This window comes from Strongylocentrotus purpuratus, unplaced genomic scaffold (assembly GCF_000002235.5).
Source record: "Strongylocentrotus purpuratus isolate Spur 01 unplaced genomic scaffold, Spur_5.0 spur5_scaffold_3, whole genome shotgun sequence".
Taxonomy (NCBI): Eukaryota; Metazoa; Echinodermata; class Echinoidea; order Camarodonta; family Strongylocentrotidae; genus Strongylocentrotus; species Strongylocentrotus purpuratus.
The window spans coordinates 9,669,677-9,682,647 of NW_022145609.1; the positions used below are offsets into that span (position 1 = coordinate 9,669,677).

Sequence of the window (12,971 nt, forward strand, 5' to 3'; positions counted from 1 at the left end):
ATCAAAAAATCTTTTGGCAGGTAGATTGAATAATTCTGATTAAGAAAGCCCATGCAGTATATTGTGAATTGAAGTAAATTGTCAACATCACAACTGATGAGTAGTATAGGCGTGCCGAGAGGAGGGCAGGCGTGGAGCGGGGGCCGGCCCCCCCCCCCCCCCCCCCCAGAAAAAAAAACTTGTAAAAAAAAAAGATGGTAACGTTAATTCTTTTTTTAAACAAAAAACTTAAGTTTAATATTGGGTTTATGAATATTCATATATCACTGGGTCAAGCGGGCTGACTCGTACGTGGTTATTGGACGCTTATTCACCGGCCGACTGAGTCGCTGTTAATTTTTCACAAATTGAACCCCCCCCCCCCCCCAAAAAAAATAAATAAATAAATAAATAAATAAATAAATAAATAAATAAATAAATAAATTATATGCTCGTACCCCCTCCCCCACCTCGCTTATTCACCGGCCGACTTCCTTACAAATTGGAGACCACCCCCCCCCCAACAACAACAACAACAACTACAATGTGGCGGCGGAGCGACTTCCATAGTGGGATGATGGCACGAACCAAAAAAAAGGCACTTTTGGGGGGAAAAAGGGCACCTACAAAAGGAAATCTCAAAGCGAATATGTACAGTTTGTAGACATAGGTATATACCCCTACATTGTGATTATATTATCAGGAATGATTTCAATATTTGTTTCTGTTTTTACAACAGACAAGACATTGCTTAATTGCATCATACTTTGCGCTTATGTAATGGTCTAAAAATTAATTTGCGAGCGAAGAATTTTTTTTTAAATTTGTGAGGTGGCAGTGCCAAAAATTATAAGCACATTCTCAGAAGACTGAAAGGACCTTTCTATAAACGCGAGCGAGCTTTGGGGGAAATTGCTCTTAGTCGCTTGAAATAAAGGGCGCGTTTAATGATGACAGGAAAAGGGAACACTTCGTATAGACATTTATTAGAAAAGAAAAGGATCACGTGTTAGGGTACAAAGGGTTATTATCAGTGTTAGGGTACAAAGGGTTATTATCAGGGGTGAAAATGGGGCACTTCTGACACTTTACCAGGGATTTAAAACGAGGCACTTATGATAATGGGAAATTGGCATTTTGTCGACGGAAAAGAGGCACCCATCAGATTTTGAAGGGAAATTATCAGAGGTGAAAAGGGGCTATTATCGCACCTGATATGAAAGGGGGCACTTATGAGAATAAAAAAGGGGACACCGATCAGATTTTAAATAGGGGCATTTATGGGAGGTGAAAGGGGGCTTTGATGAGAAAGGGTGGAGTGGCTGTTATTCAAACAAATAAGAGGCACATGTTAAAATTAACGCGGCACTTATCAGAGATGAAAAGAGCGTAATTATTAAAAGGGGTACTTATAAGAAGGAAAATATCATATATTAGATAGGAAAAGGGACACGTGCCAAAATAAAAGGGGCAGTAGGTGAAAAGGGACACTCATCAGGGATGAAAAGAGCACTTGTCAGGAGGGGAAGGGGCACATGTCAAAGTTAAACAAGTATCTCTCAGATTAGAATAGCGCAATTATCAGAGGTGAATGGGCAAGTTCTCGAACCTGGAAATGGGCGCTTACTAATGAGAATGGAAAATGGGGACTTGTAGACGGAAAAGGCGCATGTGTCAAAATAAAAGGGGCACTTTTCAAGGGTGAAAAGGGGAAGGGACACTTGTACAAATTAATAGGGGCACTTGCCTAAGTAAAAGGGGCACTTTTTCTATGTTGAAAGGGGGTACTTGAAAAAGTGGGGACTGTGCCTCGCCCCCCCTCCCCCCCCCTCTCTCTCTCTCTCTCTCTCTCTCTCCTTCTCTCTCCCTCCCTCTCTCGATCTTTCTCTCTTCACATCAGCATTTCCCATTCGATTAACACGCCCTCTCAATAATGTATACCCCAATTTCTTTGGGCGAACTTTTTTTCGCCATTTAATTGCATGCTATGAGGCTTGACGTGGAATTTACATCCTATATGCCTTACAATAGGATGTCCGATCAAAATTCTTTCAAGATTTAGCAACAGCAATGTCTTGTCTGACTTCCTTTTTACTAAAAAGAAGAATAAGTAAATGAGCCAAATCTCCAAAGAACTATAGGCCTATAGTTTTTGGGAGGGGTCTACCTGATGAGAAATAGAAAGGATTATAACATTAGAACGATACATGTACTTGGAGGATGCTTCATTAATGACTTCGCTCCCGGCGAATAAATAAGTATAGTGAACCCTGTTTGGTTGCCCTAGCTGCTCGTAATTGGCATGCTTAACATATTTCTTGCTTTTCTGAAATAGACGCCTTTATCTTTTCAAACCCATTGTTTCCTACTGCCGAAAAGTTGCATTCCGATCAAAAGAAGAGAATACGTAATGCTTTATCGGGTATCCTACAAGTGTCAGTTTGACCCTTGAACTCGATCTGGAGAACCATTACCGGTACCGTACAACACTGGACAAGGTCACCATCTCGTTGGTCCTCAAACTCTCAGACGACAGCATGATCAATGATACTTGACATTGAAGGAATTGATTTCATAGATGCCTGATCACTGATATTTGCTGATTTTTCAATCATCCAAGGAAAGGTAAAATATTATATTTTTTATTTCTAATGATCAAGATGGGATTGAATATACTTAGATTTTTGCTTTTCCAATATGGTGATGTTCTCGTTCTTTTTCTTTTTGTTGATGATGATAATGTTATTGTTATTGCTGCTGTAGCTGTTGTTGTTGTTGTTAGTATAGCTTAAAAACGAACATCTTCATCAACAACATCAGCAACCACAACCACAACAACAAACAACAATCAAACAAACAAAGAACGCAAGTGTTTGTTATGAAATTAGTCTATCGAAAAGATTAAACCATTATCATCATCAAAACGAATATTCATGACCACTATTATGATATATCTAAAGGCCTGAGATTTATATATTTTTATAAAGCGATTTCACTTGTAAGAAAGGTTTGGTTTTTAAAAGAAATTATTTTATTTTTAACAGAAAATTCGGAGTATGGGTCGTTCGGGCACAAAACGTCAGTTAAAATCTCGACGACCACGGTCTTGCCAGGCTCGCTTCGTGCCCTTGAAGCCAGTTTTATCAAGCGCTGACCGGTTCATTCCCCATCGCCATATCGATCTTTCGGGGTTTCTACTCAATTCCAGAGCGAGTCGGATTCAGACGGAACACAGACGATGGCAACTGTCATCATCGTCGTCGTCGTTGTCGCAAGCCGACGACTCGACGGGAGAAAGCTTTACGACGTCGTTGTCTGATGAAAGCATAATGTCTGCATCGACCTCAAGCTCCATGTCAACGTCGTTATCCGAAAACAGTTTTAATGACACGGTAAGGACGAAGTTATTAAGTTTTTGACGAATTCTTTTTCTTCTTCTTTTTGTTATCATAGATTCACAGTCATTATCATTTTTGACATATATCTCTCTCCAAAAATGTGTTATTATAAAGAGAATTGTTTATTCGTTACGGTGCACGTATCAGATTATAGAGAAATGGCTAATGGCTTATATAGCTGCAGTGTGCCATGATCTGAGCAAGATCAATGCAGGCACAATGAAAGTTGGCGGCTCTGTTGTATTTTAAAGTTATTTATATAGATACTGTAATCATTGAAGCAGATAATACTGAGTATTTCATGCAAATTCCCTAGTATATACTTTCAATTTTGATTATTTGTTCGTTTACTTGTTTTGGGTTTCTGTTTTCTATGTCAATATGGTGCCTTTTCGAAGTCATTCTGATCCATCATCATTATATTCTCACTAATCATTTAGACTTGCCACGATGATGTGTTCAGTGGACAAGTTGCATCTATTCTTTTCGAGGGTTACGAGAAGGAAAATGAAGACATATTGAATTTCAAGCCACGAAAAAGCAAAACAGGTAAGATATTGACACGCCAAATTTGAATCCGATTCAGAAATAGTTTAAGATTAGGAGGTGAGGGCCCCTCCCACCACCACCACCAAGGGGCGGATCCAGGATTTTCCAAAGGAGGGGGGGGGGGGGTGAAACTAAATTTCGAGCGCGAAGCTTATACGGCGATAATGATAATGATAATACGAAATAAATATTATCTATCATCCATCAACATTTTATATTTGTATTATCATTTATATTTATTATTATCATAATTATTATTAATATCATTTTGATTTGTATTATATTATTATCATCGTCATCATCATCATTATCATTTTCATATTTTTCATTAAAAGGGGGCAGAGATTCCATATTCTCGTCTTCACGTCACAGTAATGGATCGGATAATGGTCGGACGATTACTGGCAGACTACAAGTTGACCAACGCAGCAGATTTTTAGATAATCTCGCACCAGAGACTATCCTTAGTGCAGATCATGCTGCAGAACGTAAGTTTCTTTTTTTCCTTTCTTCTGCATGTTTATTATATTGCTACTTTATATAAGTTTGAGGTCAATATCTGTTTCCTCTCCAAACCAATTACGAGACGGGGTTGGGAGCTGCAGCCTCTTCCCTCTTCGTCTTGAGACTTTATAGATATATTATTTTAGGTACCTATCACATTATGGTCGGGTAATGTTGGCGCTCTTGTTGTTGTGATCTGTGGAGGTGTTGTAGTCCAGTGGACAGGTCACCTGAGTGTGGATCACGAAGTACGAGGTTCGAATCCCTTCCACGGTGCTAATATGTCATTAGGCAGAGATTAATCTTTATTTGCTACACTCAACCCTGTATGGCTACCGGTAGGATGCAATACCTTGAATTATTCAGCTCCTCCCGATAAGGGCAGCTTATTTGACGTTGTTCAGTATGTATGCGATATATTACACAAAATTCGAATATTATCATCATCATTATAGAGGTGTCGTGGTCGAGTGGATATGTCACCGGACTGTGGATCACAAAGTCCCGCCGCGGCACTAATGTCCTTTGGCAAGACATGATCTACATTTGCCACTCTCCACCCAGGTGTTAAATGGGTACCCGGTATGATGCGAACGTTAATGTAGTTGGATTAGCAAGTGGCGCTCGTAAAATGGCGACTGACTGGAATGCTCCCCAGGGAGTTGAAAATGTGCATATTGTGTTGCGTGTAAGCCTGAATCCGATGACCGGAGTATTATGCTGCGCCTAGAAACAAAGTATTAGGCTGCGTTCATGCTTAAATTTTGAAGGCAGAATGAGCGATCTGAAACGCTCATCGTAAACGCTCATCGTGATCGCAGTTCCACGATGTAGTGTTCATGCTTACTTCTCTGGCTCCCCAGGCAATTCTCCGTGTGTGGCCTTAATTGGTCTTCCAGCTGGATTCGCAAACCTTCACTGTGCATGCTACGTAGACCCACTAGAGGTCAGTGCGTTGACCCCATTTAAACGCGTTTACAAATTGTAAACGCATCTTTTTGTGAGTTTACGATCGGCGATCGTGATCGCCGTTTTTCGGTGATTCTACAAAAGTGAGCTAAGACGCAACCGTGTTTCAAACTAAACGCGTAACAGATGCCTGATTCTGGCCGTCAAAATCAAGCATGAACGCGCCTAATGTGAGCTATTATTATTATCACCAACCTCCTCTTTTGTCATCTCGTGAGCAGCATTAGATATTCTCGATGTCCACAGTGAAGGTGATGTCCTTCTCGTTAACGACGACGCTGTCTACACATGGAACCCTTTGGAGCCCTCAAAATTCTGCAACCTATACGAGCCGAACATTGACAATGTGAAAAGTGATTACGTACAAATCAGCTGCGCGGGATGGCATGACAGTGCTAGGTTGATTGCCACTGGAACAACCTTGACACAGACCCGGGGCTTTGTTGTAAGTGCTGATAGAAATTGAATACATGTGTTGTTATAATTGTTTGTATAGATAAAAGATATTGAATACATTGTATTGAAAGATAGATCTGCTAATAAAGACGCCTTACAGTTTGAGGCCATTACTGTGACCTCCTTAATCACTTCATAATTTTTTTTTCTCGAGTTTTCCCTTTATTTGAAATATAACAAGAAAGCATTTAAGTCATTTTTCTTTTCTATATAAATTAAAACTGGTAAGAATTAAGGATGGATGAGAAGCTTGTAATACCTTTCAAGTTTTATACAAGTCATGTACATTACTTATCCAAAGTAGTGGCATATCCAACTGGCAATGTTTCTACAATGTGCGCGGGGGGGGGGGGGGGGGGGGGGGTAGAATAGATACATTTTGCCCTCCCTCCCGGGGAAAACCACCACCCGTTTGTCAATAATTTTAAGGGTACACCGCTACGTGAGGCAACTGACAATGTTTCTACAGTGCGGGTGGAAGGGGGGTTGGCAACGTAGATGCATTTCGCCCTCCCGTCCGGAGAAAACTACCACCCCGTTTATCAATAATATTGTAAGGATACGCCACTACCTGAAAACAAGAGATTATACACTGTGTTTATTTAGTTATACCTAAATTATGGCATTGGAAACAAAACGCGGGTATGTTACACTTTACGATACGTTTCTTTCTACACAGACACTGACGAATTTAGAATCGAGTCTACAACGCAAGTACTACGATGAATTCGAACTTGAGTCATCTCCACTCTGTATCCAGTGGAACAGAACCGGCGTTACATGGTGAGCTCCATCTGTAATCCACTAACAATCATTTTTGTTGGATTTATTTTCAATAATCATCGTTGATACTTCTATCATGACGATAAAGATTATGACGGTGATGATGACGATGAAGATAAGGAGGAGATGGGTACGAAAATGGTCTTCTTCATGCATCAGTGTTATCATCATCATCCTCACCAATGTTATCAAAACCATCTCTTATTATCATCGTCAACACCGCCATATAATTATAGTGACGGGGTGACGATAATGGCAAGTGTTGGGAGGAGGAGGAGGAGGAGAATGAGGAAGAGGAGGAGGAGGAGGAGGAGAATGAGGAAGAGGAGGAGGAGGAGGAGGAGGAGGAGGATCGAGGAGGATCGAGGAGGAGGTGGATCAGCTTCACCACCGGTATCATCCATCAGTATAAGTCGCTAGAATTAGTCGTTACAACATCCGGTTTGTATAGGCTTATCAATAATAATTTATTGTTTTTACTCTCATGAACCACGAAAGCGGATGCGAGGATGGGGGCGTCTACCACTACGACGACCGGTGCAGATCGAACAAGCCTGTACTGATATTCAATGGACACTGTATGCCAGTCATGTCCTGTCGATATAACAGAGCTGGAGATCTCCTTGCCACCGGGGACTTCATGGGTGACTTGTTGATCTGGGACAAAAGACAGCCGACGAAACCTGTCAACAGTTTCAGAGAGGCCCATGCAGGAATGATTGTGGCAAGTTATTCTTAAAAAGATTGATCAGGACCTTCATGTCTTGTCTCCGCCTTCTCTCTGCTATCTCTCAAAATGTCGTGAGACATGGCAGGGAACATCGAGACGGATGCAAAGTTGAAAAGGGGGCAAGAGGACAGGGAATTGTTGTAGTGGTGGGTGGACGAAAATATAGGAGGCTTTAATCATAACTTGTTATAAAGAATATCTCTTAGATCCCAATAGTAAAAACTTACAACATTTCCAAGATATTCTGAGATCCGCCATGACATTGAGACATAATAGTCAAAGTTCACTTTATTTCCGGCAAGATTTTATCATTCAAATATATTGGATGTATACCAATGACCTTTTGGTTCGCTACGTTTCACACGATCTATACTTCCCTGCTTTCTATATAATTCTCACATTGCCATCGGTCCTCTATAATTATGTTGATCTCCTTACATTTCCAGGCGATGTCTTGGTGCCCATGGCAACAAGATCTCCTAGCAACCGGCAATGCACGGCAACACCCAACATTGAAGTTCTGGAACCTCAACACTGGACTAAAGAGTAGGGAGCGACGAGTGCCACACGAGGTATTGCTTTTGAAATACAAGGCTCTGTTCATTCAGACAGGCTTAAGCCTGATTAATTTCAACCCCTAATTTTCAGACCCTATATAGGCTGTTGGACTTCAGTGTAGAGAATGATGAGTGTCACACGATGTAAAATAAGATATTTGGTAAGATAAGAGACATTCAGTTTCGAGTTTTGATTTAATTAATTCCTCTACTTCTGCTTTCCTCAGTGAGTTATCACTTTTGTGGTTGAACTTTACTGGTGGCAGCGGTGGGATTGCATGGGGAACGACTGTCAAACGAAGTAAATGAGTCCGACTCTGTACTACCTTCAAGATCTTGGACCTATTCCAAGGCCTTAATGGTCGGGTGAATTCCAAATATAAATTGATTCCTGTTGATGTGCAGGGCTGGATACAACACATATTTTGTTTTTCAAACATCTAAATATATTTCGTAGATTTTTAAATATTTGTTAAAATTATTTTCTCAGGCTATAAGCTCCATCCTAAAAAAATGCTCCAGATCTCATTCATCTTATGACATCATCTATCAATCATTACTCATTTAATAGTGAGCTAACAAGATAACAGTGATATGTAACTTCCCGCAGCTCAGCACACGCTCTCAAAAGAATATTGCTTTCTTTCATACAATACCTCCACATTACCTTCCTTTTCCTGGTGATACAGCACGTCTGACAGAGCAGCTCCTATGTTGGTATTGTATGGTCTATTGTTAACTGTGGTTGCTATGTAGGTTGAAAAGTTGTCTTTATTGGTGGCAGCGGTGGGATTGCATAGGGAACGACAATAATGAAACGAGGTAAATTATAAGATATAGTCGTTAAGATAATTTGAGCCTAGTAACTTTTGTTGGAATGCTCCCCAGGGAGTGGAGAAAGTGCATACATCGTGTGTGGGCAAGCCAGAATCCGATGAGCGGGGTAATAACGTAAATCGCTTAGAAACTAGGACATTCCCGACGTATTAAGCGCTATATAAGCAAAAATGTTATTATCATTATAATCTATTCTGAAGTTTCTTCAGAATTGAACAGCCCTTCTTATTATAATGCATTTATTTTTCAGATTACATCTGTTCAGTGGCTCGAGACTGAGCGGGAACTTATTTCGAGTCACATGGGTACTTCAGAAGGCATTGTCATCTGGAAGTACCCTTCACTGAAGCGTCGAGGCACCCTCAGACGTAAAAATGACGGGTCCTTGAACATGGGACTGATCAAGAAGTCAAGCAAATTGGGTAAGATTGGAATATGTACGTGAACTAGTATAGAAAAGGAAAGAGTTGATTTAACAAAATGAACTTTTTCCGTTTTCCCATATTTCGTTTCTTTAGGCACCACTTTCATGTGTAAGTAAAAGCTTAAGCTCAAGTTTCGTTAGATTTCTTTTTGTTCTCTATTTTGTCCAAAAAAAAAAAAAATTCTAGTTCAGAATTGATAAGTAGAATAAAATAAGATAAAAAGCAGCCTTTCATTTGGTGCACTGGCAGAACAAGAAAATGTTATCATGTCAACAAAGCTAATCAAAGACAGCTTGTTTCCTCTTCACGACAGTCTCTATTTCTGAAGACCATTCCATGTACGTCTGGAATCTAGACCAGTCCGGGAGGTCCTCTGCCATGATGTCACAAAGAAGACGAACATCCACCGTTCTTACGGAGAGAAGGTCGCCCTTTCAGCTGGGACTCATGCGATAAAAAGACATTCTCCTGTGGCATAGATACAGGGGATACGAGAGGGACCCTTCGATGGTCATGGTCTCTCGAATGGTTTGACCCACCCCCATGTCAACCTACTGCTTAATCTAAATTGATTAGATATTGAGACATATAATTTCAAGCACATTGTAATAAATTAAAACATTATCTTAATGATATCACCGGGTCATGCTAATAAGAAATTGAATGACCATGATGACAACTATGTTAAATCTTCATGTACTGAAACGATGATTCCATATTCATACTGAAATTTCGATAGACAAATTTACAAGGATGTTGAGTTTTGACATGGTTGGCGTATAACTTAAGTTGTCATCAACGATCTGTTGACGACAGCATAGTAAAACCCTCATTCATGACTGAACTTTAGGACCTATGTCTGATACAAAATAAAATGTATTTCTTATCGATAGTATTAGAATGAGCCGCAACGCAACGTTGTATTGAATGCTGGAAAGTGAAAAATGAAGCTCAAAGTCTAACATTACATTTACAATACATGACAATGGTTGGTTGAGCTCAATGTATTTAATTGTTCTGTACTACCTTAATTATTGGTCTGTTGCTCAATTGTCATTTTATAATATAAATTATCTTAAAGAAGAACGATTCTTTCTTTAACCTGTTCAAGGAATGAAAACTTGAGTTTGTGTAAAATTTAATTTTCGAGCGACTTCAAGTCGAAAATAATATTTAATTTTCGTTTTCCTTTCAAGAGAAAGAAAATATCAATTTCATTTCATTTATATTTGATTATTTTTTAGAAAATGATGAATCAAATTCATTATTTGCTCATGAATGAATTATGAATCAATAACGACAAAGTCAATAAATTCATTGAAAACATGAAATGTCAAAACGAACCTAAATATTATAAATTGCTCATTTTTTCTTCTTCTGAACATTGCGTCGTTTGATTGTCAGGGTAAGAGGGATGATAGGTAAGGAGAGATTGGAGAGAGAGTGGGAGCGGTGAAGATAGAGGGAGAAGGTGGAGACAGAGACAGAGAAAGAAGGATAGAGAGAGAGAGAGAAAGAAAGAGAGAGAGAGATGTGGAAAAAGAGGGAAGGGGGCGAAAAGATTTGCATGACGCCCTGACCAAAGTCTTCTTGCATACATTAACAATTTGTGATAAGATAAACGCAAATGTTATTATTAGGGTTTAGTTTTGGAGTTTATTTCACTGCAATATTCGTGCATTCAGATCCCAGGTCATAAAGAAAGGGTGAAAAGTAATTATAATTTAGCTTTTTTTTACGATTCTATATTGAATGTAAAAAACGATTCAGACTCATATAGTGATTACTACTATGTAAAATGCATTCTCTTTTATACAATCCATTTGAGTGTGTGGAGTTGTGCGTGTGTGCGCGTGTGTAGGTATGTGTTGTGGTGGAGTTCATAAGTCGCCTTAAAAATCATGTCATGATCTCATTTGACAGAAAATGCAAATCGAATATTTCCCTACACGATGCCAGCAAAATAACCAACGTATAATTTAAAAAAAGACACTAGTAGTACAGTGCTTCATTTGAACAACTTTATTCAAAAGTGAATTAAAAAAACAACCCCAAATAATTCCAAACGAAAATCAACACTTATCATTCTGTTAAATCTGTTAAATGAATTGAAACATAATTCGTGAACACAATTAAGAGAGATTTGCCTCTTACAAAAATAGAAAATCATATCAAATCAAATTTTAAGATTAATCACCAATAATATCAAACCGTTTTTTTTTCTCAAACAAATAGTACGATGAAATAGTTTCTATAAGGTAACAAGAGGTGACAGAAAAGGAAAACCTCAGTCTATACAGAAAACGAATTGTGTAAAGCCAAGTACTTTGAATTGAAAACAAAGTATAACGTCTCAGGAGAAATAAATAGAAGACATAAAATAACACTAACATAATTTAAAGATAGGATTACGTTGAACAGGATCGCTAAGACTTTCAAGAAATCAGGCTTTATAGGGCCATTTCAGTACCCCTACTATATGGCTTGCGTATGCGATGTAATGTTCACATATTTCAAAAGGTGACTCACAAGTTTATTAGAATTGCTTTACACTCGTGTACTAATTTCTTATTTGTATACAGTGTTCAAACAAAACATAAAACAGAACGTGCAAGATCCAAGGTCCAAGAGAATTGAACGAAACTAAGGGATTATAATTCTCTTATCGTGTAGAAGAAAGTGTCATATACTGAGAGTAACCGGCTATTTATGCCGTTGCGAAAGATCTCGTTATCCTGTCCACAATCTGGATACATTTTGCAATTTTTAACTAAAAAATACACGATGGCAATTACTTTCGAAATATCAAATTAAGAAAGTTGCGATAGCCCCGTGTAGCTGTCATCTTTTGAAACGTACGAACATGACAATGATGTACATGACTTGTGATACGTAATCCGACATTACAAACATGATTTATTAGTACATACCACGGGTTATATATTGAAAAAGCTCTTGACTTGATTTTTTGGAAGTAGTTGCGATTGTGTTTTTAATACCAGAACTCTTTTTTTAATCGACAGTGCACAATAATTCTATGCAAATAAGTAGTGATTTTACGTTTAAACAGTTGTTTTCAACACACACACATAATTTTTGCAGCATATTAGTAAAACTATGTCATATTAACACATCGCTTAAGTATATAAGCTCACCATCAGCAAATCAGCACTATTTACAATGTTCGTTATAATCATCATCAGTTCTGAACACGTTTCCGAATTTTTTAAATCCGGATTTCATGTTAGAAAACCCGTACATATCATAATCATATAGCATGATGAAGAAAAAGGAAAACAAAACAAATTATAATGAATTGAACATATGACTGTTTCAACTTTCAAACGTTAACGTTAACGCGTACTTTACGCATGACAGGTTGCATATAAACTCATCCTACTATTAATCAACTTGTCGCTGCAAGATCAAAACAACCACCAATTGGTGAACAAGCATTCCATCAAACTAAGTTAAATGCACGTAAATGCACTTAAAAACAAAATTAAAACAGAAAGTAAATGCACTTAACGCAAAATTGTAAACAAAACAAGGATATGATGGTAACAAAAGCTCATCAACACATGAGGTGTTGTACATATTAATTGACGCAAACATTTAGCATATAAAATAAGTGTCACACGGCGTTTGCTCCATCATGAACGATAATATATATAGCACTATACATGTTTGCGAGTGAATTAGTGAATATGCACTGCACGTCAGTGGCGGATCTAGAGGGAAAAGGCGTGTAAAAACACGTGAATTTTACTTTTTGGGTGAGTTG

At 38.5% G+C, this 12,971-nt stretch overlaps 1 long non-coding RNA gene across 1 annotated transcript; it reads left to right on the top strand.

The window, feature by feature from the left end:
- Positions 1 to 3,850: 3,850 nt before the first annotated feature.
- LOC115928626 lies at positions 3,851 to 5,838 on the top strand. Its single transcript, XR_004066122.1, has 3 exons — positions 3,851 to 3,926; positions 4,262 to 4,414; positions 5,621 to 5,838. It is a non-coding gene; the product is annotated as an uncharacterized LOC115928626 (long non-coding RNA).
- The last annotated feature ends 7,133 nt before the right edge of the window (positions 5,839 to 12,971 follow it).